The sequence below is a fragment of the Ranitomeya variabilis genome, chromosome 6 (genome assembly GCF_051348905.1).
Source record: "Ranitomeya variabilis isolate aRanVar5 chromosome 6, aRanVar5.hap1, whole genome shotgun sequence".
NCBI lineage: Eukaryota > Metazoa > Chordata > Amphibia > Anura > Dendrobatidae > Ranitomeya > Ranitomeya variabilis.
Window position 1 is genome coordinate 380,506,325 of NC_135237.1, and position 26,533 is coordinate 380,532,857.

The window sequence follows — 26,533 nt, forward strand, 5'->3', positions numbered from 1 at the left end:
AAAAATGGGAGCAGCAAATTAGTACTGCTAAAATGAAGAAATATACGCGTGATAAACAGGATTTTGAGCAGAAGAAGATTTTTCGTTGGCAAAATAAATCCATTGGGAGCGGAATTCCTGGGTCCCAAGATCGAAGTATGTCTGTTTCTTCGATGTCATCTGTTGTGAATTTGCTTTTTGCTCCCTCTAGTGGTTACTAGTTTTTTGACTCTGGTTTTTCTGTCATTCCTTTTATCCGCACCTGGGTCGTTAGTTAGGGGTGTTGCTATATAAGCTCCCTGGACCTTCAGTTCAATGCCTGGCAACGTAGTTATCAGAGCTAGTCTGCTGTGCTCTTGTCTACTGATCCTGGTTCCAGTTATATCAGCTAAGTCTGCCTTTTGCTTTTTGCTATTTGTTTTGGTTTTGTATTTTTGTCCAGCTTGTTCCAAATCTATATCCTGACCTTTGCTGGAAGCTCTAGGGGGCTGGTGTTCTCCCCCCGGACCGTTAGACGGTTCGGGGGTTCTTGAATTTCCAGTGTGGATTTTGATAGGGTTTTTGTTGACCATATAAGTTACCTTTCTTTATTCTGCTATCAGTAAGCGGGCCTCTCTGTGCTAAACCTGGTTCATTTCTGTGTTTGTCATTTCCTCTTACCTCACCGTCATTATTTGTGGGGGGCTTCTATCCAGCTTTGGGGTCCCCTTCTCTGGAGGCAAGAAAGGTCTTTGTTTTCCTCTACTAGGGGTAGCTAGATTCTCCGGCTGGCGCGTGTCATCTAGAATCAACGTAGGAATGATCCCCGGCTACTTCTAGTGTTGGCGTTAGGAGTAGATATATGGTCAACCCAGTTACCACTGCCCTATGAGCTGGATTTTTGTATTCTGCAGACTTCCACGTTCCTCTGAGACCCTCGCCATTGGGGTCATAACAGTTTGCCAGGCCAGTATTAAATGTTTAATGCATTGCAGAAGAGGGATTATAAGAAAGAAGATTCTGAGTTTTTTTTTTCTCCTTCCCCTTTACCTCAGAGTGGCTATGCTTGCTGCAGACATGAATGTCCAGACCTTGATTACAAGTGTGGACCAGCTGGCTACTCGTGTGCAGGGCATACAAGACTATGTTATCAGAAATCCTAGGTCAGAACCTAAAATACCGATTCCTGAACTGTTTTCCGGAGACAGGTTTAAGTTTAGGAATTTCGTGAATAATTGTAAATTGTTTTTGTCCCTGAGACCCTGTTCATCAGGAGATTCTGCTCAGCAAGTAAAAATTGTTATTTCGTTCTTACGGGGCGACCCTCAGGATTGGGCTTTTTCGCTGGCGCCAGGAGATCCGGCATTGGCTGATCTTGATGCGTTTTTTCTGGCGCTCGGTTTACTTTATGAGGAACCCAATCTTGAGATTCAGGCAGAAAAGGCCTTGCTGTCTATGTCTCAGGGGCAGGACGAGGCTGAAGTGTATTGCCAAAAATTTCGGAAATGGTCCGTGCTGACACATTGGAACGAGTGTGCACTGGCCGCTAATTTTAGAAATGGCCTTTCTGAAGCCATTAAGAATGTTATGGTGGGTTTTCCCATTCCCACAGGTCTGAATGATACTATGGCACTGGCTATTCAAATTGACCGGCGGTTGCGGGAGCGCAAAACCGCAAATTCCCTCATGGTGTTGTCTGAACAGACACCTAATTCGGTGCAATGTGATAGAAAAACCGCAAATTCCCTCATGGTGTTGTCTGAACAGACACCTGATTTAATGCAATGTGATAGAATCCTGACTAGAAATGAGCGGAAAATTCATAGACGCCGGAATGGCTTGTGCTACTACTGTGGTGATTCTACACATGTTATCTCAGCATGCTCTAAACGTATAGCTAAGGTTGTTAGTCCTGTCACCGTTGGTAATTTGCAACCTAAATTTATTCTGTCTGTAACTTTGATTTGCTCACTGTCATCTTATCCTGTCATGGCGTTTGTAGATTCAGGTGCTGCCCTGAGTCTCATGGATCTCTCATTTGCTAAGCGCTGTGGATTTACTCTTGAACCATTAGAAAATCCTATTCCTCTTAGGGGTATTGATGCTACACCATTGGCAGCAAATAAACCGCAGTATTGGACTCAGGTTACCATGTGCATGACTCCTGAACACCGCGAGGTGATACGTTTCCTGGTTTTACATAAAATGCATGATTTGGTCGTTTTAGGGCTGCCATGGTTACAGACCCATAATCCAGTCCTGGACTGGAAGGCTATGTCAGTCTCAAGTTGGGGCTGTCGTGGTATTCATGAGGATTCCCTGCCTGTGTCTATTGCTTCTTCTACGCCTTCGGAAGTTCCGGAGTATTTGTCTGATTATCAGGATGTCTTCAGTGAGTCTGAGTCCAGTGCACTGCCTCCTCATAGGGAATGTGACTGTGCAATAGATTTGATTCCAGGCAGTAAGTTTCCTAAGGGAAGACTGTTTAATCTGTCGGTACCTGAACATACCGCTATGCGTTCATATATCAAGGAGTCTCTGGAAAAAGGACATATTCGTCCGTCTTCTTCCCCTCTTGGTGCGGGATTCTTTTTTGTGGCAAAAAAGGACGGATCTTTGAGACCTTGTATTGATTATCGGCTTTTAAATAAGATCACTGTCAAATTTCAGTATCCTTTACCGCTGTTGTCTGACTTGTTTGCCCGGATTAAGGGTGCCAAGTGGTTCACCAAGATAGACCTTCGTGGTGCGTACAACCTTGTGCGCATTAAGCAAGGTGATGAATGGAAAACCGCATTCAATACGCCCGAAGGTCATTTTGAGTACTTGGTGATGCCTTTTGGGCTCTCCAATGCGCCTTCAGTTTTTCAGTCCTTTATGCATGACATTTTCCGGAAGTATCTGGATAAATTTTTGATTGTTTATCTGGATGATATTTTGGTTTTTTCTGATAATTGGGATTCGCATGTGGAGCAGGTCAGGTTGGTCTTTAAAATTTTGCGTGAAAATTCTTTGTTTGTCAAGGGCTCAAAGTGTCTCTTTGGTGTACAGAAGGTTCCCTTTTTGGGGTTCATTTTTTCCCCTTCTGCTGTGGAGATGGACCCAGTCAAGGTCCGAGCTATTCTTGATTGGACTCAGCCCTCGTCAGTTAAGAGTCTTCAGAAGTTCTTGGGCTTCGCTAACTTCTACCGTCGTTTTATCGCTAATTTTTCTAGCATTGTGAAACCTTTGACGGATATGACCAAGAAGGGCTCCGATGTAGCTAACTGGGCTCCTGCTGCCGTGGAGGCTTTCCAGGAGTTGAAACGCCGGTTTACTTCGGCGCCTGTTTTGTGCCAGCCTGACGTCTCACTTCCCTTTCAGGTTGAGGTGGATGCTTCGGAGATTGGGGCAGGGGCCGTTTTGTCGCAGAGAGGCCCTGGTTGCTCTGTTATGAAGCCTTGTGCCTTTTTCTCTAGGAAATTTTCGCCTGCCGAGCGAAATTATGATGTGGGCAATCGGGAGTTGTTGGCCATGAAATGGGCATTTGAGGAGTGGCGTCATTGGCTCGAGGGTGCTAAGCATCGTGTGGTGGTCTTGACTGATCACAAAAATCTGATGTATCTCGAGTCTGCTAAACGCCTTAATCCGAGACAGGCCCGCTGGTCATTGTTTTTCTCCCGCTTTGATTTTGTTGTCTCGTATTTACCAGGTTCAAAGAATGTGAAGGCCGATGCTCTTTCTAGGAGCTTTGTGCCTGATGCTCCTGGAGTCGCTGATCCTGTTGGTATTCTTAAAGATGGAGTTATCTTGTCAGCTATTTCTCCGGATCTGCGACGTGTGTTGCAGAGATTTCAGGCTGATAGGCCTGAGTCTTGTCCACCTGACAGACTGTTTGTCCCGGATAAGTGGACCAGCAGAGTCATTTCCGAGGTTCATTCCTCGGTGTTGGCAGGTCACCCGGGAATTTTTGGCACCAGAGATCTGGTGGCCAGGTCCTTTTGGTGGCCTTCCTTGTCAAGGGATGTGCGGTCATTTGTGCAGTCCTGTGGGACTTGTGCTCGAGCTAAGCCTTGCTGTTCTCGTGCCAGCGGTTTACTCTTGCCCTTGCCTGTCCCGAAGAGACCTTGGACACATATCTCCATGGATTTCATTTCTGATCTTCCGCTATCTCAGGGCATGTCCGTTATCTGGGTGATATGTGATCGCTTCTCCAAGATGGTCCATTTGGTTCCTTTGCCTAAGCTGCCTTCCTCTTCCGATCTGGTTCCTGTGTTTTTCCAGAACGTGGTTCGTTTGCACGGCATCCCTGAGAATATTGTGTCAGACAGAGGATCCCAGTTCGTTTCCAGGTTCTGGCGATCCTTTTGTAGTAGGATGGGCATTGATTTGTCGTTTTCGTCTGCTTTCCATCCTCAGACTAATGGACAGACGGAGCGAACCAATCAGACTTTGGAGGCTTATTTGAGGTGTTTTGTCTCTGCTGATCAGGACGATTGGGTGACATTCTTGCCGTTGGCTGAGTTTGCCCTTAATAATCGGGCTAGTTCCGCCACCTTGGTTTCGCCTTTTTTCTGCAACTCTGGTTTCCATCCTCGCTTTTCTTCGGGTCATGTGGAGCCTTCTGACTGTCCTGGGGTGGATTCTGTGGTGGATAGGTTGCAGCAGATCTGGAATCATGTGGTGGACAACTTGAAGTTGTCACAGGAGAAGGCTCAGCGCTTTGCCAACCGCCGCCGCGGTGTGGGTCCCCGACTACGCGTTGGGGATTTGGTGTGGCTTTCTTCCCGCTTTGTTCCTATGAAGGTCTCCTCTCCCAAATTTAAACCTCGTTTTATTGGGCCTTACAAGATATTGGAAATCCTTAATCCTGTATCTTTTCGTCTGGATCTTCCTGTGTCGTTTGCTATTCACAATGTATTTCATAGGTCCTTGTTGCGGCGGTACATTGTGCCTGTAGTTCCTTCTGCTGAGCCTCCTGCTCCGGTGTTGGTTGAGGGCGAGTTGGAGTACGTGGTGGAGAAGATCTTGGATTCTCGCCTCTCCAGGCGGAGGCTTCAGTACCTGGTCAAGTGGAAGGGCTATGGTCAGGAGGATAATTCCTGGGTGGTCGCCTCTGATGTTCATGCGGCCGATTTAGTTCGTGCCTTTCATGCCGCTCATCCTGATCGCCCTGGTGGTCGTGGTGAGGGTTCGGTGACCCCTCACTAAGGGGGGGGTACTGTTGTGAATTTGCTTTTTGCTCCCTCTAGTGGTTACTAGTTTTTTGACTCTGGTTTTTCTGTCATTCCTTTTATCCGCACCTGGGTCGTTAGTTAGGGGTGTTGCTATATAAGCTCCCTGGACCTTCAGTTCAATGCCTGGCAACGTAGTTATCAGAGCTAGTCTGCTGTGCTCTTGTCTACTGATCCTGGTTCCAGTTATATCAGCTAAGTCTGCCTTTTGCTTTTTGCTATTTGTTTTGGTTTTGTATTTTTGTCCAGCTTGTTCCAAATCTATATCCTGACCTTTGCTGGAAGCTCTAGGGGGCTGGTGTTCTCCCCCCGGACCGTTAGACGGTTCGGGGGTTCTTGAATTTCCAGTGTGGATTTTGATAGGGTTTTTGTTGACCATATAAGTTACCTTTCTTTATTCTGCTATCAGTAAGCGGGCCTCTCTGTGCTAAACCTGGTTCATTTCTGTGTTTGTCATTTCCTCTTACCTCACCGTCATTATTTGTGGGGGGCTTCTATCCAGCTTTGGGGTCCCCTTCTCTGGAGGCAAGAAAGGTCTTTGTTTTCCTCTACTAGGGGTAGCTAGATTCTCCGGCTGGCGCGTGTCATCTAGAATCAACGTAGGAATGATCCCCGGCTACTTCTAGTGTTGGCGTTAGGAGTAGATATATGGTCAACCCAGTTACCACTGCCCTATGAGCTGGATTTTTGTATTCTGCAGACTTCCACGTTCCTCTGAGACCCTCGCCATTGGGGTCATAACAGTCATCATTATCCAGCAGTACTCCTTCTATTCAGGAACAGGAATATCGTAATCAGAGATATATGAAAACCCGTTTTGGTGGAAGAGGTGGCCATCAAGGGAGACGTGGATCTAATCATAGTAATAAGAGGAATGACCAATTCAAGGTAATAAATTTATCATCCCATGTTCTCTCTGATGACCACCTGTCTCTACTGCAAAAGGGTCTAACCTTTTCTCCTCCTCAATCTCTAGACCTTTTCACAACCGTAAAAGATGTCCATTTATTTGCGAGAAAACTTATTTTAAAAAGATATCATGAAAAAAATAATATGGGATTGGCATTGAGTCCTGTGGAGGAATCTGAGGTATTAACAATTCTTGAATCCTTGGCTGAAGAAGGGGATCAGCAGAATGTGGTGAGCAAATTTCCTAATTTTTTGTTTAATAAATCAAAAAAATTCCCAAATATCAATAATTGTCCAGCGGTAGAGATATTTGTAAAAATGGTTACAGATGATTTGGAAAACATCAATCACAAATATTATAATAGGCCTTCTGATTTAAAAGAGAGGAAAATTATTCAGGAGTTACAGGGGTGGAAGGATGTAACCTTTAAAATGGCCGACAAAGGTGGCAATTTGGTCATTTGGCCTAACCACCTATATGAGAAACAGGCCTTTAAGTTGCTTCATGATATCAAATGTTATAGAAAACTATCTTATACTCCCTTACAAGAATTTCAGCAGGAGTTGATTGACATTATGATGGAAGCATATGGTAATGGAATTATTCCTAAAAAACTGTTGGAATCAATTGAAACATTAAAACCAAAATTACCGACCTTCTACCTCCTCCCGAAATTGCACAAGAACTCGAGTGATCCACCCGGCCGGCCTATAGTGTCCGGTAATGAAGGTCTTAATGAGTTAGCCTGTAAGATTATTGATTATTATTTGAAGCCTTTAGTCTCATGCCTACCCTCGCATATTCTGGATACGACAGCTGCGTTAAGGAGACTGGATCAACTCCATTTGGATGATCATATGATTTTAGTCACAGCCGACGTCGAGGCGTTGTACACGTCGATTAGGCATTCTCAGGGATTAGCGGCAGTGTCTTGGTTTCTGCATAACAGCAATTTAGATAATGAATTGGTCAAATTTATATTGGTACTTCTAGAATTTGTGCTTACACACAATTGTTTTACCTTTAAAGAACAAGTGTTCCTCCAATTACAGGGGACTGCTATGGGGGCGGCATGTGCCCCCTCATATGCTAATTTATTTTTAGGCCTCTGGGAGAGGGACATCTTCCAGTGCTCTTCCATTCCAGGTATGGAGAAAGTCCATAACTGGATAAGATATATTGATGACATTATGTTTGTCTGGGAGGGCACTGAGGAAGAATTAAACAATTTGATGAGATATATCAATAACAACGACCTAAATATACATTTAACATATTCTTTTGGTCGCAAAGTTACATTTTTAGATATTGATATATCTGTTAATGATGATGGTACTATTTTTACAACTATTTTTAGAAAACCTACATCTACCAATTCTTTGCTACATGCAGAATCATCTCATTTGCCCTCTACTATTAGATCCATTCCAGTGGGTCAATACTTGAGAGCTAAAAGGATTTGCTCTACCGAACAGGCATTCCAAACTCAAGCAGCTGATCTCTACTCTAGGTTTCGAGAAAGGGGATATGGACATCGGCCCATTCGTCATGCCTACAATAGAGCACAGAAGGTCACAAGAAATCAACTTCTCTATGCCAATAAGGATAAGAGTTTAAAATCAAACCAAGTACGGCTGATTACCACGTATAATGGCCAATGGAATGAACTGACTAAAATCATACATAATCGTTGGGCCATCCTACTGGCTGATCCAATTCTGAAGAGAACTTTGACATCCAAACCCCTCATAACGGCTAAAAGGTCAAAAAATTTATCTGATCTACTTGTAAAGAGCCATTATGCTCCAAAGAGATCTATTCAGATGAATATGTTTGGTGAAGTGCAAGGTTTCTTCCCGTGCAAAAGATGCAAAGCCTGCGCAAATACAGTCAAAAGTAAGGAATTCCATAATTTTGATAACACTCGTACTTTTTCCATTAGGAAATACCTCACTTGTACATCAGAGGGAGTAATTTATGTGGCATCCTGCCCCTGTAATAAACTTTATGTGGGCATGACCACACGTGAACTCCGCATCAGGATACGCGAACATATACGCGATATAGAAAAGTCAAAAGAAGCCAAGGACAATGAACATTTAAAAACGCTCGCCAGACATTTCCATGCCGTACACAACTCTGATGCCAGTAACCTTCGATTCATGGCAATTGATCAGGTAACACTGGGTATTAGGGGAGGGAATTTATTTAGAGTTCTTTCACAAATAGAAAGTCGTTGGATTTTTAGGCTGAATACATTGGTCCCATTTGGACTAAATGAGAGTCATGGATTTGGATCCTACCTTTGAATTGTTGATTATGGGTAAATTTATCTTATTTGCGTTGTCCTGAGTTTTGTTTTATCTGTTTTTAAATGTGTATATTGATTTATTTTTTATTGTATGTATTTTTTAGATATGTCTATATATATGCTTTGGGAACTAATATATTATTATGAAGATCAGGAGCCCAACTCTTTGGGGAGGAAGATGGACTTTGAAGGATTCTATGAAAAATTATTGAGCACAAGATGGAAGAAAATTATTTATTTATCTATATATATTTATTATTAATATTTTTTGATGTGGTATATATTGGATATTGATATATATTTATACTTATGCTATTTTATTATGGCACATTGTATTATGTTATTATATTAGGTGATTAAGTGTTTCATTCGATATCAGGGCACATACTTATTTTTATTTTTATATAGTATTTATTACTATTTATATACACTGTGTTCCAAATTATTATGCAAATAATATTTCCTCATATTTTCTCTAAATTACCTGTCTGAATTGCAGTCATTGTTATTTTCCAGTCATCTACTATTCTAGTATAATTGCAATGTTTTGGAACAAACGGCCTATGAAAACAGTGTTTTTTTAAAAAAAATAAACACTCAAAATGCATGTTCCAAATTATTATGCACAGCAGAGTTTTCAACCTTTTTTTTTTATTTTGAACAAAAAGATGGTCAATTGTGAAGTTATAAGCATTATCAGCTTATTACAAAATGAAATCAAACAGTTTTCAAGTGAATACTTTATTCTAGGTGATGTTACATTTGCACATAGGACCCCTTGTTCGAAAGAAGCTTCTGAACTCTCTCATCCATTGAATTTGTCCATTTTTGGATGGTTTCTGCTTCAATTGTTTTGTATGTGGACAGAATACCCTCCCAGAGCTGTTGCTTAGATGTGAACTGCCTCCCGCCATCATAGACACTCCTTTTGATGATGCCCCAGAGGTTCTCAATGGGGTTGAGGTCAGGGGAAGATGGTGGCCACACCATAAGTTTGTCCTCTTTTATGCCCAAAGCAGCCAGAGATGCAGATGTGTTTTTTGCAGCATGAGACGGTGCATTATCATGCATGAAAATGATCTTGCTGCGGAAAGCACGGTTCTTCCTCTTGAACCATGGCAGGAAGTGTTGTTTTAGAAACTCCACATAGATTATGGAGTTCATCTTTACCCCTTCAGGGATCATAAAGGGGCCGACAATCTCTCTCCCCATGATTCCAGCCCAAAACATTACTCAACCTCCTCCTTTTTGGCGCCTTAGCCGTGTTTTCATGGGGTGTCCATCCTCCACTCCATCCATCTGGACCATCGAGCGTTGCACGGCACTCATCGGTGAACAAAACAGTTTGGAAGTCAGTCTTCATGTATTGTTTGGCCCACTGGAGCCGTTTCTGCTTGTTGCAGTGGATAGAGGTGGTCGACAGGATGGCTTACGCACCTCTGAAGGACCCTGCATCTTGTTGTTCTGGGGACGTTAGAGGCACCAGCAGCTTCAAAAACTTGTCTGCTGCTATGACAAGGCATTTTTGCAGCTGCTTTTTTAACCTTACGCAATTGCCTGTTGGAAAGAGTCCTCAATTTTTCCTTATCAGCACGCACACGTGTGTGCTGGGAATCAGCTACATACTTCTTGATTGTGCGATGATCACGATGAAGTGTCTTGGCAATGTTGATTGTAGTCATGCCTTGACCTAAATACTCCACAATTTGTTGCTTCTCAGCAGCCGACACATCCTTTTTCTTTCCCATTTTGGCAAAAAATGTAGGCTGCTTAATAATGTGGAACAGCCTTCTTAAGTAGTCTTGCCTTTATTTGGACACACCTGCCAAACTAATTTGCACAGGTATCTGCAATTGCTTTCAGTGATATAAAGAGCCCTGACACACATCACCATCAATGAGTTTAAATGACAAACAAAAAAATTCTAACCTTATCACTCCTAAACTCTTTGTACATAATAATTTGGAACACAGTGTATATTTATATATGCTTACATTAGTCTAATTAGTATTAGTTTTTTTATATCACTTACACATGAGATTTTAATTTTATATATATATTCCATATTAATATATTATGCTGTATTACATATTACACTATGGTATATATTATATTGGTAATATTTATAGCACTTATATATTTTATCATATATTGCACTATATTATACACTATAATAGTAATATTTATAATATTTACAAGTTCCTTATTTTATTTATTTTTTATAAAATAATATTTTTCACATACACTGGCACTATGATATATATTTATTATGGATCTTGGTATGGTTGTATTGTATGTGTTACATATGCATAAGTATAATTTTATAGTTTTAGAACAATGTTATTTATTATAGTTGTATTGTATTTACTGTGCCCAATTTATCATGGGTTGGCGAGTTATTACTATTACAATATGATGGCCTTTAATAGGTTTTGGCTGTTATTATAGGTTTGTCCCTTTATATATATATTAGTTGGTGTTTAAGGGCATTTACTCACTGCTCTGCCCGTATGTGGCTGTTAATAGTCCCCTGAACCATATATGGTCTGAGTCCTTCCTCTTCTGATATTCATGCAGCCAGTGCGCATGCCCGGATACTTCCGTGCCCGGATCTTCTCAATGCGCTCACGTGATGCGCGAGCGTCTCCCGCTGCTAGGCAGCGGTTGATAGCTTGCGTCTCAGGAGCGCAGGAGGAAGTATCCTCATATGGGGCGGGATAGTGGCGGCGCATGCGCCGCATATTGGCTGATGTCACTTTCATTGCTCCCATTCCATTGGATAGTCCCCATATATATACGGATATGAGCTCAGTACTTAGCCACGCCTCCTGAAGAAGAGAAGCAAGCGAAACGCGCGTCGGGGCGGCAGGTGGAGATACCAGGCTTTGTTTATTTAATAAGTAAGTTTTCGCTGACTTAGGTCCTCCAATTTTGGTCTAAATACTCTATCCTTGTTTCTGGTAGGACTGTTGGTTATGGCACTTGCCGTTTTAGCTTGAACCCTTATACCGGTCCTAATGACTATACAGGACAAATTGGTGTTCTATATCTGAGCGGTCCTAGTCAGTGTTGCTTGCTTTTACCTGGAGAGTCTGATACCCTTTTGTTATTATATATAGTACTCAGTGGAAAAAATACAAAATAATATATGGGTATATATGACATCTACTATGGTAGTCCTTACATCTATATATCTTTGATAATGTAATTTGTAATATATACCTGGATATATGTCTCCTTGAAACCTGCTTGGTTTGTGGTACTCTAATTCTTATGTAAACAATTGTTTTGTATAAATAAATATTTAGAAAAAACTCTTTACCTCATGTGATTAATATACAAAAGGGGTTGTGGTGTTATGTTGTCTTAATTCCTGTAGAAAGCTGCATGTACAACAAGTGGCTTCCAAACCCCTGCTTTACCCAACTCTATTTGCTTGCCTTAAGCTAATTTAATATCAGAACTTACTCATCAAGAGTACATATGATGATAGTAAAACAATAAATTCAGTGCCTGTCTTCTCCTTAGTGTGTTGCATTTATCAGAACATTCTCCTTCAACAGATTTTTCCTAGAGTTAGTGATACACAGTTGTTGAGCTGATCCTATCACTGCCATTATCTGTACTCCAAATAAGTATGTGTTAATATCAATGCATCTAAAAGCAAACAGATAGACGGGGAAAAGAAGGATTTTGGAGGTCACTAAAATGCATTTTCTATGGGAGTGAAAACAAATCAACTATAGGGATTAGTTAAACCGATCAGTAATTTTGGGGGTGCATACCGGATACCTAGTGTTCGATACCGAAAACTGAACATTGAATTTTTAATGTACGTCAGGTTTCCTGTTCTTGTTCGCCAGTCTAATAAAGCTTGATGAAAGGCTGCAGCACAAGCAATCAACAGGCTTTTAGACTATAGGCACTTTCGGAGCCATCACAGCCATGCCAAGCATAGCTGTAGGAATACTATGCCAAAAGCCGCTGTGTGTACTCTGAAATCCATGTCTGTGGAATTACTGTGCCAAAAAGCCACTGTGTGTACTCTGCAACCCCCTACTGTGGGAGTATTTTGCCAAAAAGCTGCCATGTGTACCCTGCACCCTCCACCTGTGGTAGTACTGCACCTCTAAGTGTCTGTGTGTACACTGAAACCTTCTGCCTGTGATAGTACTGTACCTTTAAGCCACTATGTGTACCTTGCTACCCCGCCTGTGGGAGTACTGTGCCAGAAATCCACTGTTTGTACTCCTCACCCTCCGCCTGTGGTAGTACTATGCTTTTAAGTTACTGTAAGTATTTTGCCCCCTGCCCCCCACCTGTGGGAGAACTGTGCCTTTAAGCTGCTGTGTGTATTATGCACCCTCTGCCTGTGGGAATGCTGTGCCTTTAAGCCGCTGTGGTTACTCTGCCCCACCGTCTGTGGCTGTACTGTGCATTTAAGCTGCTTTGTGCACTCTGCACCCCCTACCTTTAGGAATACTGTGCCAAAAGCCACTGTGTGTACTCTGCAATCCATATCTGTAGAATTACTGTGCCAAAAAGCCACTGTGTATACTCTGCAACCCCCAACTGTGGGAGTACTGTGCCAAAAAGCTGCCATGTGTACTCTGCCCACTGCCTGTGGAAGTATTGTGCCTGGGAGAGAAGATTAACCCCCAAACTGCTTGTGCTGTAGCAATTTCCACTGTCCAACACCACCTTTTTTTGCAGGGACAGTGGAGGCTATATTTTTGTGCATCAGCTCTGTAGCTTATTAGGCTGCCTTATAAGGCTCCCTGATAGCTGCATTGCTGTTTGCACGCTGCTGTGAAAACCAACTGCTTTTTTAAAAGCAAAAATCCTGTTACTCCTTTCTGCACAGTTATCTTGTTTATTTGTCCACACTTTTGTGTGCAGCAGTCCTTTTTATTGCTGCCATACTTGTCCTGAGATCATTGTAGGGAGATTGAACTTGTACTACAGTCCTTGTATTTTTTATCATATATCTTCCAGCCACTTTCTGCAACTTACATTGTGTTGTTTTATACACTGGGCCTGAGTTTTGGTTCAGTCTCCAAAAAAAGTGAGATTCAAATTCTCACAAAGTTGATATACTTCAGTCCTGTTAGTTTGTCGTATGTCAGCCAGCCACTTTCTGCCACTTAGATTGCGTTGTTATATACACTGGGCCTGAGTTTTGGTTCAGTCTCCCCCAAAAAAAGTGAGATTCAAATTCTCACAAAGTGGATATACTTCCGTCCTGTTAGTTTGTCGTATATCAGCCAGCCACTTTCTGCCACTTACATTGTGTTGTTTTATGCACAGGGCCTGAGTTTTGGTTCAGTCTCCCCCCAAAAAAGGGAGATTTAAATTCTCAATCTCAACAAGTTTATATACACCTTCTACCTTGTTTTACAGTACCATATAACGGTTGTTATTTTGGTTAGATTTTCCAAAAAATGAGGAAGTCTGTTGGAAGAGCCCGTGGGCGGTGGTTGCCAGCTGGTACTAATAGTGGTGGTGGTGCATCTGGTGGTAGTGGCAAAAGCACAATAGCACCTAAGGCTGGAGGTTTTGAGCCAGTGTCATCGTCTGGCTACACAAGGCCTCGAAGGCTCCCTTATCTGGGAGTAGGAAAAAGCTTTTAAAGCCAGAGCAGCAGGAAAAAGTTTTGGCTTTCCTTGCTGACTCAGCCTCTAGCTCTTTCGCCTCCTCTTCAGAAAGTTCCAAATATAACAGCAGCGAGTTGTCAGTGGATGCTCCCGGTCAGGAACAAGTTGCTTCCTTGTGTCCTTCACCCAAACCAAAAGTGAAGTATGCGTCAGGCGACACAACAGGTTACTCCATGAAGCTCTTTACACATACCGTGCCTGGGTTAGAAAGGGAAATTGTTAACTGCCCATTACAAGATGAATCGGACATGGAGTGCACTGATGCACAGCCACAGCTAGATTATTATGCTGTTCCATTGACTCAGATCACTACATTGCCCTTGCAGTGTACTGAGCCAGAATCTGACCCTGATGAGACTATGGTGCCCATTCCCGAACGCTATAGCACCTTACACGGTGACACAGAGGAAGGTGCACATGACATTGAAGAGGAGGTGATAGATGACCCAGTTGTTGACCCAGATTGGCAGCCATTGGGGGAAGAGGGTGCCGCTGCCAGTAGCTCAGAAGCGGAGGAGGATGATCCGCTGCAGCCATCTACATCGCAACAGCTGTCATCTGGCAGTCCCATATTAGGCCAAAAATGTTTCTCAAAAACAAAAACAGTTTTAGGACAGCGTGGCCATCCGGTGAAAGTAGCACAGCGTGCAGTGCCTGAAAAGGTATTCCATAGTAGGAAGAGTGTAGTGTAGCAATTTTTTAACCAAGATCCGAATGATCAGTCAAAAGTTATCTGTAAGAAATGCTCAAAGACCTTTAGCAGAGGAAAGAATCTTCAAAATTTAAATACAATGTGCATGCTTAGACATTTAAACAGCATGCACTTGCAAGCCTGGACTAACGACCAAACGTCCTGTACCATTGGTGCACCTGCTCAGAATGAAGGTAGTCAGCAACGCTACATTGCTTCCCTCACTGTAAGCCCACAGGTTAGGACACCACCAGCAGCAAATGTGGAGGTATCGTCACAAGGTCAAAGCAGTCGGAATCACAAGGTTATTGGTAGGAAACACTGTATGTAGGCCAACATCAAGAATACCATCACCAATTCTCTCTCAATCCGCCATGTCCACCACCACCGCTAGTTCCACCATATGCAGCTCTCCAGTCCAGCTCACCCTATAAGAGACTCTCGTTAGGAAAAGAAAGTACTCATCCTCTCATCTGCATACACAGGGTTTGAACTCCCACATTGCTATACTAATCTCGTTAGAGATGATGCGCTTCCGGTTGGTTGAAAGTGAAGCTTTCAAAGACCTGATGGCCTATGCAGTACCATGCTATGACCTACCCTATCGGCACTACAATCATGGATTTCAAATTATTTTGCCCCACCTTCCCCTGCTGACACGTAGCTTGCCTACTACCACTGTCTGCTACTCAGCAGAGGAGCCCACCCCTGTACCTAGCTATGCCACCTGTTTATTTATGAACAATTTTTTGGCAGACATTTAGCCCACTTTATTATTTGGGCCTACTAACTGTGTCTGCCACTCATTACAGTTTTCCTCCACTGAACAAAGCAATGCCGCCTGTTTAGTCCTGTTACCACATTTGAACTGCATTTAGCCTACTTTATTATTTGGGCCTACTAACTGTGTCTGCCACTCATTACAGTTTTCCTCCACTGAACAAAGTAATGCCGCCTGTTTAGTCCTGTTACCACATTTGAACTGCATTTAGCCTACTTTATTATTTGGGCCTACTAACTGTGTCTGCCACTCATTACAGTTTTCCTCCACTGAACAAAGCAATGCCGCCTGTTTAGTCCTGTTACCACATTTGAACTGCATTTAGCCTACTTTATTATTTGGGCCTACTAACTGTGTCTGCCACTCATTACAGTTGTCCTCCACTGAACAAAGCAATGCCACCTGTTTAGTCCTGTTACCACATTTGAACTGCATTTAGCCTACTTTATTTTTTGGGCCTATATCTGTGTTTCCTCCTCATCCTGTCCATTGCCCAGCCACTGCTAGATGAGTCTGCTGGTACATTGACCCAGACCACTACATTCCCCTTGCACTCTACACAGCCAGAATCTGACCCTGCTGAAAGTCAGGTTCCCCTTCCCGCATACTATACCACCTTACACGGGAACAAAGAGGAAGGTGCAGATGAAAGTGCAGGTTCCTTCATCAGGTGGGGGGGCATACTCGTTGGCGACATCACTGGCACAGGGCCCCTCATAGTACGCAAAAGTGTCTCTGCCAGTGGGAGGCGCCACCCGCCGTCAAACACACCGCCGTACTATGAGGGGCCCTGTGCCAGTGCCAACGAGTGGGCCCCCACTACTTGCTCAGGATCACAGCACTTTCAAAGTTGAAATACTTACCTCTCTGTTGTGAAATTGGATTCTGGGCTCCCCCTGTGGCCACTTGTGGAATTTAACTTGTGTGCATCATCCCCTCTGTTCACCTGCTCCTATCAGGTTGTGGGAGTCGCTATATTACCTTGCTTCTCTGTCAGTTTCATGCCGGTCAACAATGTAATCAGTAGCCTTTCTGTGCATGTTCCTGCTACTAGACAACTCCCAGCTAAGTTGGACTTTTGTCCTTGTGTGTTTTTGCATTTTGTTCCTGTTCACAGCTGCTGTTTCGTTACTGTGTCTGGAAAGCTCTTGTGAGCGGAAATTGCCACTCTGGTGTTATGAGTTAATGCTAGAGTCTTAAAGTAATTTCTGGATGGTGTTTTGATAGAGTTTTCTGCTGACCATGAAAGTGCCCTTTCTGTCTTCATGCTATCTAGTAAGCGGACCTCGATTTTGCTAGACCTATTTTCATACTACGTTTGTCATTTCATCTTAAATCACCGCCAATATATGTGGGGGCCTCTGTCTGCCTTTTGGGAAAATTTCTCTAGAGGTGAGCCAGGACTGTCTTTTCCTCTGCTAGGATTAGGTAGTTCTCCGGCTGGCGCTGGGCATCTAGGGATAAAAAAACGTAGGCATGCTACCCGGCCACTTCTAGTTGTGCGGCAGGTTTAGTTCATGGTCAGTATAGTTTCCATCTTCCAAGAGCTAGTTCTCATATATGCTGGGCTATGTTCTCTCGCCATTGAGAATCATGACAGTTTGACCGGCCCAAAAAAGGGTTAAATTACTGGCTGAGAAAGGAGAGAAAAAAGAAGTCTGCTACAATTTTTTTTTTTTTTTTTTTCCCTCTAGTTCTGAGTGTGCTCTTAATTGAATCACTTGCTAGTCTGCCTATACTGCAGCCTTCCTCTCTTCCTCTCCTTCTAATCCTTGAATGGCTCTGTGTTCACCTGTTTCAAATGGATCTTCAGAGTGTAGCTACAGGTTTGAATAATCTCGCCACAAAGGTACAAAATTTGCAAGATTTTGTTGTTCATGCACCTATGTCTGAGCCTAGAATTCCTTTGCCTGAATTCTTCTCGGGGAATAGATCTCACTTTCAAAATTTTAAAAATAATTGCAAATTGTTTTTGTCCCTGAAGTCTCGCTCTGCCGGAGACCCTGCACAGCAGGTCAGGATTGTAATTTCCTTGCTCCGGGGCGACCCTCAAGACTGGGCTTTTGCATTGGCACCAGGGGATCCTGCGTTGCTCAATGTGGATGCGTTTTTTCTGGCCTTGGGGTTGCTTTATGAGGAACCTCATTTAGAGCTTCAGGCGGAAAAGGCCTTGATGTCCTTGTCTCAGGGGCAAGATGAAGCTGAAATATACTGCCAAAAATTCCGCAAATGGTCTGTGCTTACTCAGTGGAATGAGTGCGCCCTGGCGGCGATTTTCAGAGAAGGTCTCTCTGATGCCATTAAGGATGTTATGGTGGGGTTCCCTGTGCCTGCGAGTCTGAATGAGTCCATGACGATGGCTATTCAGATCGATAGGCGTCTGCGGGAGCGCAAACCTGTGCACCATTTGGCGGTGTCTACTGAGAAAACGCCAGAAAATATGCAATGTGATAGAATTCTGTCCAGAAGCGAGCGGCAGAATTTTAGACGAAAAAATGGGTTGTGCTTCTATTGTGGTGATTCAACTCATGTTATATCAGCATGCTTTAAGCGTACTAAGAAGCCTGACAAGTCTGTTTCAATTAGCACTTTACAGTCTAAGTTTATTCTATCTGTGACCCTGATTTGTTCTTTGTCATCTATTACCGCGGACGCCTATGTCGACTCTGGCGCTGCTTTGAGTCTTATGGATTGGTCCTTTGCCAAACGCTGTGGGTATGATTTGGAGCCATTGGAGGCTCCGATACCTCTGAAAGGGATTGACTCCACCCCATTGGCTAGTAATAAACCACAATACTGGACACAAGTGACTATGCGTGTTAATCCGGATCACCAGGAGGTTATTCGCTTTCTGGTGCTGTATAATTTACATGATGTTTTGGTGCTGGGATTGCCATGGCTGCAATCTCATAACCCAGTCCTCGACTGGAGAGCTATGTCTGTGTTAAGCTGGGGATGTAAAGGAACTCATGGGGACGTACCTTTGGTTTCCATTTCATCATCTATTCCCTCTGAGATTCCTGAATTCTTGTCTGACTTTCGTGACGTTTTTGAAGAACCTAAGGTTGGTTCACTACCTCCGCACCGGGAGTGCGATTGTGCCATAGACTTGATCCCGGGTAGTAAATACCCTAAGGGTCGTTTATTTAATCTGTCTGTGCCTGAACACGCTGCTATGCGAGAATATATAAAGGAGTCCTTGGAAAAGGGACATATTCGTCCTTCGTCATCTCCCTTAGGAGCCGGTTTTTTCTTTGTGTCTAAGAAAGACGGCTCTTTGAGGCCGTGTATTGATTATCGACTTTTGAATAAAATCACTGTTAAATATCAATATCCGTTACCACTGCTTACTGATTTGTTTGCTCGTATAAAGGGGGCCAAGTGGTTCTCTAAGATTGATCTCCGTGGGGCGTATAATTTGGTGCGAATCAAGCAGGGGGATGAGTGGAAAACCGTATTTAATACGCCCGAGGGCCATTTTGAGTATTTGGTGATGCCTTTTGGTCTTTCAAATGCCCCTTCAGTCTTCCAGTCCTTTATGCATGACATTTTCCGCGATTATTTGGATAAATTTATGATTGTGTATCTGGATGATATTCTGATTTTTTCGGATGACTGGGACTCTCATGTCCAGCAGGTCAGGAGGGTTTTTCAGGTTTTGCGGTCTAATTCCTTGTGTGTGAAGGGTTCTAAGTGTGTTTTTGGGGTTCAGAGGATTTCCTTCTTGGGATACATTTTTTCCCCCTCTTCCATCGAGATGGATCCTGTCAAGGTTCAGGCTATTGGTGATTGGACGCAACCCTCTTCTCTTAAGAGTCTTCAGAAATTTTTGGGCTTTGCTAACTTTTATCGTCGATTTATTGCTGGTTTTTCTGATGTTGTAAAACCATTGACTGATTTGACTAAGAAGGGTGCTGATGTTGCTGATTGGTCCCCTGATGCTGTGGAGGCCTTTCGGGAGCTCAAGCGCCGCTTTTCTTCCGCCCCAGTGTTGCGTCAGCCTGATGTTGCTCTTCCTTTTCAGGTTGAGGTCGACGCTTCTGAAATCGGAGCTGGGGCGGTGTTGTCGCAGAGAAATTCCGACTGCTCCGTGATGAGACCTTGTGCCTTTTTTTCCCGTAAATTTTCGCCCGCCGAGCGGAATTATGATGTTGGGAATCGGGAGCTTTTGGCCATGAAGTGAGCTTTTGAGGAGTGGCGTCACTGGCTTGAGGGGGCCAGACATCAGGTGGTGGTATTGACTGACCACAAAAATTTAATTTACCTTGAGTCTGCCAGGCGCCTGAATCCTAGACAAGCGCGCTGGTCGTTGTTTTTCTCTCGGTTTAATTTTGTGGTGTCTTACCTGCCGGGTTCTAAGAATGTTAAGGCGGATGCCCTTTCTAGGAGTTTTGAGCCTGACTCCCCTGGTAATTCTGAGCCCACAGGTATCCTTAAAGATGGAGTGATATTGTCTGCCGTTTCTCCAGACCTGCGGCGGGCCTTGCAGGAGTTTCAGGCGGATAGACCTGATCGTTGCCCACCTGGTAGACTGTTTGTTCCTGATGATTGGACCAGTAGAGTCATCTCTGAGGTTCATTCTTCTGCGTTGGCAGGTCATCCTGGAATCTTTGGTACCAGGGATTTGGTGGCAAGGTCCTTCTGGTGGCCTTCCCTGTCACGAGATGTGCGAGGCTTTGTGCAGTCTTGTGACGTTTGTGCTCGGGCCAAGCCTTGTTGTTCTCGGGCTAGTGGATTGTTGTTGCCCTTGCCTATTCCGAAGAGGCCTTGGACGCACATCTCGATGGATTTTATTTCGGATCTGCCTGTTTCTCAGAAGATGTCTGTCATCTGGGTGGTGTGTGACCGTTTCTCTAAGATGGTCCATCTGGTTCCCTTGCCTAAGTTGCCTTCTTCTTCCGAGTTGGTTCCTCTGTTTTTTCAAAATGTTGTTCGTTTGCATGGTATTCCGGAGAATATCGTTTCTGACAGAGGGACCCAATTCGTGTCTAGATTTTGGCGGGCATTCTGTGCTAGGATGGGCATAGATTTGTCTTTTTCGTCTGCTTTCCATCCTCAGACTAATGGCCAGACCGAGCGGACTAATCAGACCTTGGAGACATATTTGAGGTGTTTTGTGTCTGCGGATCAGGATGATTGGGTTGCTTTTTTGCCTTTGGCGGAGTTCGCCCTCAATAATCGGGCCAGCTCTGCCACCTTGGTGTCCCCGTTTTTCTGTAATTCAGGGTTTCATCCTCGATTTTCCTCCGGTCAAGTGGAATCTTCGGATTGTCCTGGAGTGGATGCTGTGGTGGAGAGGTTACATCAGATTTGGGGGCAGGTGGTGGACAATTTGAAGTTGTCCCAGGAGAAGACTCAGCTTTTTGCCAACCGCCGTCGTCGTGTTGGTCCTCGGCTTTGTGTTGGGGACTTGGTGTGGTTGTCTTCTCGTTTTGTCCCTATGAGGGTTTCTTCTCCTAAGTTTAAGCCTCGGTTCATCGGCCCGTACAAGATATTGGAGATTCTTAACCCTGTGTCCTTCCGTTTGGACCTCCCTGCATCCTTTTCGATTCATAATGTTTTTCATCGGTCATTGTTGCGCAGGTATGAGGTACCAGCTGTGCCTTCCGTTGAGCCTCCTGCTCCGGTGTTGGTTGAGGGTGAGTTGGAGTACGTTGTGGAAAAGATCTTGGACTCTCGTGTTTCCAGACGGAAACTCCAGTATCTGGTCAAATGGAAGGGATACGGTCAGGAGGATAATTCTTGGGTCACTGCCTCTGATGTTCATGCCTCCGATCTTGTCCGTGCCTTTCATAGGGCTCATCCTGATCGCCCTGGTGGTTCTGGTGAGGGTTCGGTGCCCCCTCCTTGAGGGGGGGGTACTGTTGTGAAATTGGATTCTGGGCTCCCCCTGTGGCCACTTGTGGAATTTAACTTGTGTGCATCATCCCCTCTGTTCACCTGCTCCTATCAGGTTGTGGGAGTCGCTATATTACCTTGCTTCTCTGTCAGTTTCATGCCGGTCAACAATGTAATCAGTAGCCTTTCTGTGCATGTTCCTGCTACTAGACAACTCCCAGCTAAGTTGGACTTTTGTCCTTGTGTGTTTTTTCATTTTGTTCCTGTTCACAGCTGCTGTTTCGTTACTGTGTCTGGAAAGCTCTTGTGAGCGGAAATTGCCACTCTGGTGTTATGAGTTAATGCTAGAGTCTTAAAGTAATTTCTGGATGGTGTTTTGATAGAGTTTTCTGCTGACCATGAAAGTGCCCTTTCTGTCTTCATGCTATCTAGTAAGCGGACCTCGATTTTGCTAGACCTATATTCATACTACGTTTGTTATTTCATCTTAAATCACCGCCAATATATGTGGGGGCCTCTGTCTGCCTTTTGGGAAAATTTCTCTAGAGGTGAGCCAGGACTGTCTTTTCCTCTGCTAGGATTAGGTAGTTCTCCGGCTGGCACTGGGCATCTAGGGATAAAAAAACGTAGGCATGCTACCCGGCCACTTCTAGTTGTGCGGCAGGTTTAGTTCATGGTCAGTATAGTTTCCATCTTCCAAGAGCTAGTTCTCATATATGCTGGGCTATGTTCTCTCGCCATTGAGAATCATGACACCTCTCCCTGCTCCACCGCCATGACGTATTCCGCGTTTCCTGGGCCCACAAAAATCTTGAGCCAGCCCTACCCCCCCACAACTTTAGCCAAATGACCCCAAGTTTTCAATGCCTAACTATTATTATAAAGTAAATTAAGATTGACAAGCTTAAGTAATAAGAATTGATGTTTTTGGCATTAAAATGGGCACTGTAGGTGTTTTCCTGTCCTCCACTCACTGCCGACTTTGATTCCCCATTGACTTGCATTGGGTTTCGTGTTTCAGTTGGCTCACTACTTATCGCAATAATCGGCCGATTTCACCCGACCGACTTTTGACAAAGTCGCTCAACTCTAATTAGTAGGCAAAAGAAATTATTTTTTCAGAACCACTATGTGTTTTCTAGTAATGTTGCAAATAAATAATTGGTATCAGCCATCTTGTTACCATTTTAACCCCTCTGTGACCTTAGACGTACTATCCCGTCGAGGTGACCTGGGCCTATCTGACCCTCGACGGGATAGTACGTCATAGCCGATCGGCCGCGCTCACGGGGGGAGCGCGGCAGATCTCGGCCGGGTGTCAGCTGCATATCGCAGCTGACATCCGGCACTATGTGCCAGGAGCGGTCACGGACCGCCCCCGGCACATTAACCCCCGGCACACCGCGATCAAACATGATCGCGGTGTACCGGCGGTATAGGGAAGCATCGCGCAGGGAGGGGGCTCCCTGCGTGCTTCCCTGAGACCCCCGGAGCAACGCGATGTGATCGCGTTGCTCTGAGGGTCTCCTACCTCCCTCCTCGCCGCAGGTCCCGGATCCAAGATGGCCGCGGCATCCGGGTCCTGCAGGGAGGGAGGTGGCTTACCGAGTGTCTGCTCAGAGCAGACACTTGGTAAGCCTGCAGCCCTGCACAGCAGATCGCAGATCTGGCAGAGTGCTGTGCACACTGCCAGATCAATGATCTGTGATGTCCCCCCCTGGGACAAAGTAAAAAAGTAAAAAAAAAATTCCCCACGTGTGTAAAAAAAAAATAAAAAAAATATCCTAAATAAAGAAAAAAAAATAAAAATTATTCCCATAAATACATTTCTTTAGCTAAATAAAATAAAAAAAACAATAAAAGTACAAATATTTAGTATCGCCGTGTCCGTAACGACCCATCCTATAAAACTGCCCCACTAGTTAACCCCTTCAGTAAACACCGTAAGAAAAAAAAAAAAAACGAGGCAAAAAACAACGCTTTATTACCATACCGCCGAACAAAAAGTGGAATAACACGCGATCAAAAAGACTGATATAAATAACCATGGTACCGCTGAAAACGTCATCTTGTCCCGCAAAAAACAAGCCACCATACAGCATCATCAGCAAAAAAATAAAAAAGTTATAGTCCTGAGAATAAAGCGATACCAAAATAATTATTTTTTCTATAAAATAGTTTTTATCGTATAAAAGCGCCAAAACATAAAAAAATGATATAAATGAGATATCGCTGTAATCGTACTGACCCGACGAATAAAACTGCTTTATCAATTTTACCAAACGCGGAACGGTATAAACGCCTCCCCCAAAAGAAATTCATGAATAGCTGGTTTTTGATCACTCTGCCTCACAAAAATCGGAATAAAAAGCGATCAAAAAATGTCACGTGTCCGAAAATGTTACCAATAAAAACGTCAACGCGTCCTGCAAAAAACAAGATCTCACATAACTCTGTGGACTCAAATATGGAAAAATTACAGCTCTCAAAATGTGGTAACACAAAAAATATTTTTTGCAATGAAAAGCGTCTTTCAGTGTGTGACAGCTGCCAATCATAAAAATCCGCTAAATAACCCGCTATAAAAGTAAATCATACCCCCCTTCATCACCCCCTTAGTTAGGGAAAAATAAAAAAATTTAAAAATGTATTTATTTCCATTTTCCCATTAGGGTTAGGGTTAGGGTTAGGGCTAGAGTTAGGACTAGAGTTAGGGCTAGGGTTAGGGCAAGGGTTAGGGCTAGGGTTAGGGTTAGGGCTAGGGTTGGGGCTAGGGTTAGGGCTAGAGTTAGGACTAGAGTTAGGGCTAGGGTTAGGGTTAGGGCAAGGGTTAGGACTGGGGTTAGGGCTAGGGTTGGGGCTAGGGTTAGGGCTAGGGTTAGGGCTAGGGTTGGGGATAGGGTTAGGGCTAGGGTTAGGGCTAGGGTTAGGGCTAGTGTTACCGCTAGTGTTAGGGCTAGTGATAGGGCTAGGGTTATTGCTAGGGTTAGGGCTAGGGTTAGGGTTGGGGCTAGGGTTGGAGCTACAGTTAGGGTTGGGGCTAAAGATAGGGTTAGGGTTTGGATTACATTTACGGTTGGGAATAGGGTTGGGTGTGTCTGGGTTAGAGGAGTGGTTATGGTTACCGTTGGGATTAGGGTTAGGGATGTGTTTGGATTAGGGTTTCAGTTATAATTGGGGGGTTTCCACTGTTTAGGCACATCAGTGGCTCTCCAAACGGGACATGGCATCCGATCTGAATTCCAGCCAATTCTGCGTTGAAAAAGGAAAACAGTGCTCCTTCCCTTCAGAGCTCTCCCGTGTGCCCAAACAGGGGTTTACCCCAACATATGGGGTATCAGCGTACTCAGGACAAATTGGACATCATCTTTTGGGGTCCAATTTCTCCTGCTACCCTTGGAAAAATACAAAACTGGGGGCCAAAAAATAAGTTTTGTGGGAAAAAAAAGATTTTTTATTTTCACGGCTCTGCGTTGTAAACTGTAGTGAAACACTTGGGGGTTCAAAGTTCTCACAACACATCTAGATAAGTTCCTTGGGGGGTCTAGTTTCCGATATGGGGTCAATTGTGGGGGGTTTGTACTGTTTGGGTACATCAGGGGCTCTGCAAATGCAACGTGACGCCTGCAGACCAATCCATTTAAGTCTGCATTCCAAATGACGCTCCTTCCCTTCCGAGCTCTGTCATGCACCCAAACAGTGGTTCCCCCCCCACATATGGGGTATCAACGTACTCAGGACAAATTGGACAACAACTTTTGGAGCCCAATTTATCCTGATACCCTTGTGAAAATACAAAACTGGGGGCTAAAAAATCATTTTTGTGAAAAAAAAAGGAATTTTTATTTTCACGGCTCTGCGTTATAAACTGTAGTGAAACACTTGGGGGTTCAAAGTTCTCACAACACATCTAGATAAGTTCCTTGGGGGGTCTAGTTTCCAATATGGGGTCACTTGTGGGGGGTTTGTACTGTTTGGGTACATCAGGGTCTCTGCAAATGCAACGTGACGCCTGCAGACCAATCCATTTAAGTCTGCATTCCAAATGGCGCTGCTTCCCTTCCGAGCTCTGTCATGTGCCCAAACAGTGGTTCCCCCCCACATGTGGGGTATCAGCGTACTCAGGACAAATTGGACAACAAAGTTTGGGGTCCAATTTATCCTGATACCCTTGTGAAAATACAAAACTGGGGGCTAAAAATCATTTTTGTGAAAAAAAAAAAAGAATTTTTATTTTCACGGCTCTGCGTTATAAACTGTAGTGAAACACTTTGGGGTTCAAAGCTATCAAAACACATCTAGATAAGTTCCTTAGGGGGTCTACTTTCCAAAATGGTGTCACTTGTGGGGGTTTTTAATGTTTAGGCACATCAGGGGCTCTCCAAACGCAACATGGCATCCCATCTTAATTCCAGTCAATTTTGCATTGAAAAGTAAAATAGCGCTCCTTCCCTTCCGAGCTCTGCTATGCGCCCAAACAGTGGTTTACCCCCACATATGGGGTATCGTCGTACTCAGGACAAATTGCACAACAACTTTTGTGGTCTAATTTCTTCTCTTACCCTTGGGGAAATAAAAAAATGGGGGGCGAAAAGATCATTTTTGTGAAAAAATATGATTTTTATTTTTACGGCTCTGCATTATAAACTTCTGTGAAGCACTTGTTGGGTCAAAGTGCTCAACACACATCTAGATAAGATCCTTAGGGGGTCTACTTTCCAAAATGGTGTCACTTGTGGGGGGTTTCAATGTTTAGGCACATCAGGGGCTCTCCAAATGCAACATGGCGTCCCATCTCAATTCCAGTCAATTTTGCATTGAAAAGTCAGATGGCGCTCCTTTCCTTCCGAGCTCTGCCCTGCGCCCAAACAATGGTTTACACCCACATATGGGGTATCAGCGTACTCAGGACGAATTGTACAACAAATTTTGGGGTCTATTTTCTCCTGTTACCCTTGGTAAAATAAAACAAATTGGAGCTGAAACAAATTTTGTGTGAAAAAAAGTTAAATGTTTATTTTTATTTAAACATTCCAAAAATTCCTGTGAAACACCTGAAGGGTTAATAAACTTCTTGAAAGTGGTTTTGAGTACCTTGAGGGGTGCAGTTTTTAGAATGGTGTCACACTTGGGTATTTTCTATCATATAGACCCCTCAAAATGACTTCAAATGAGAT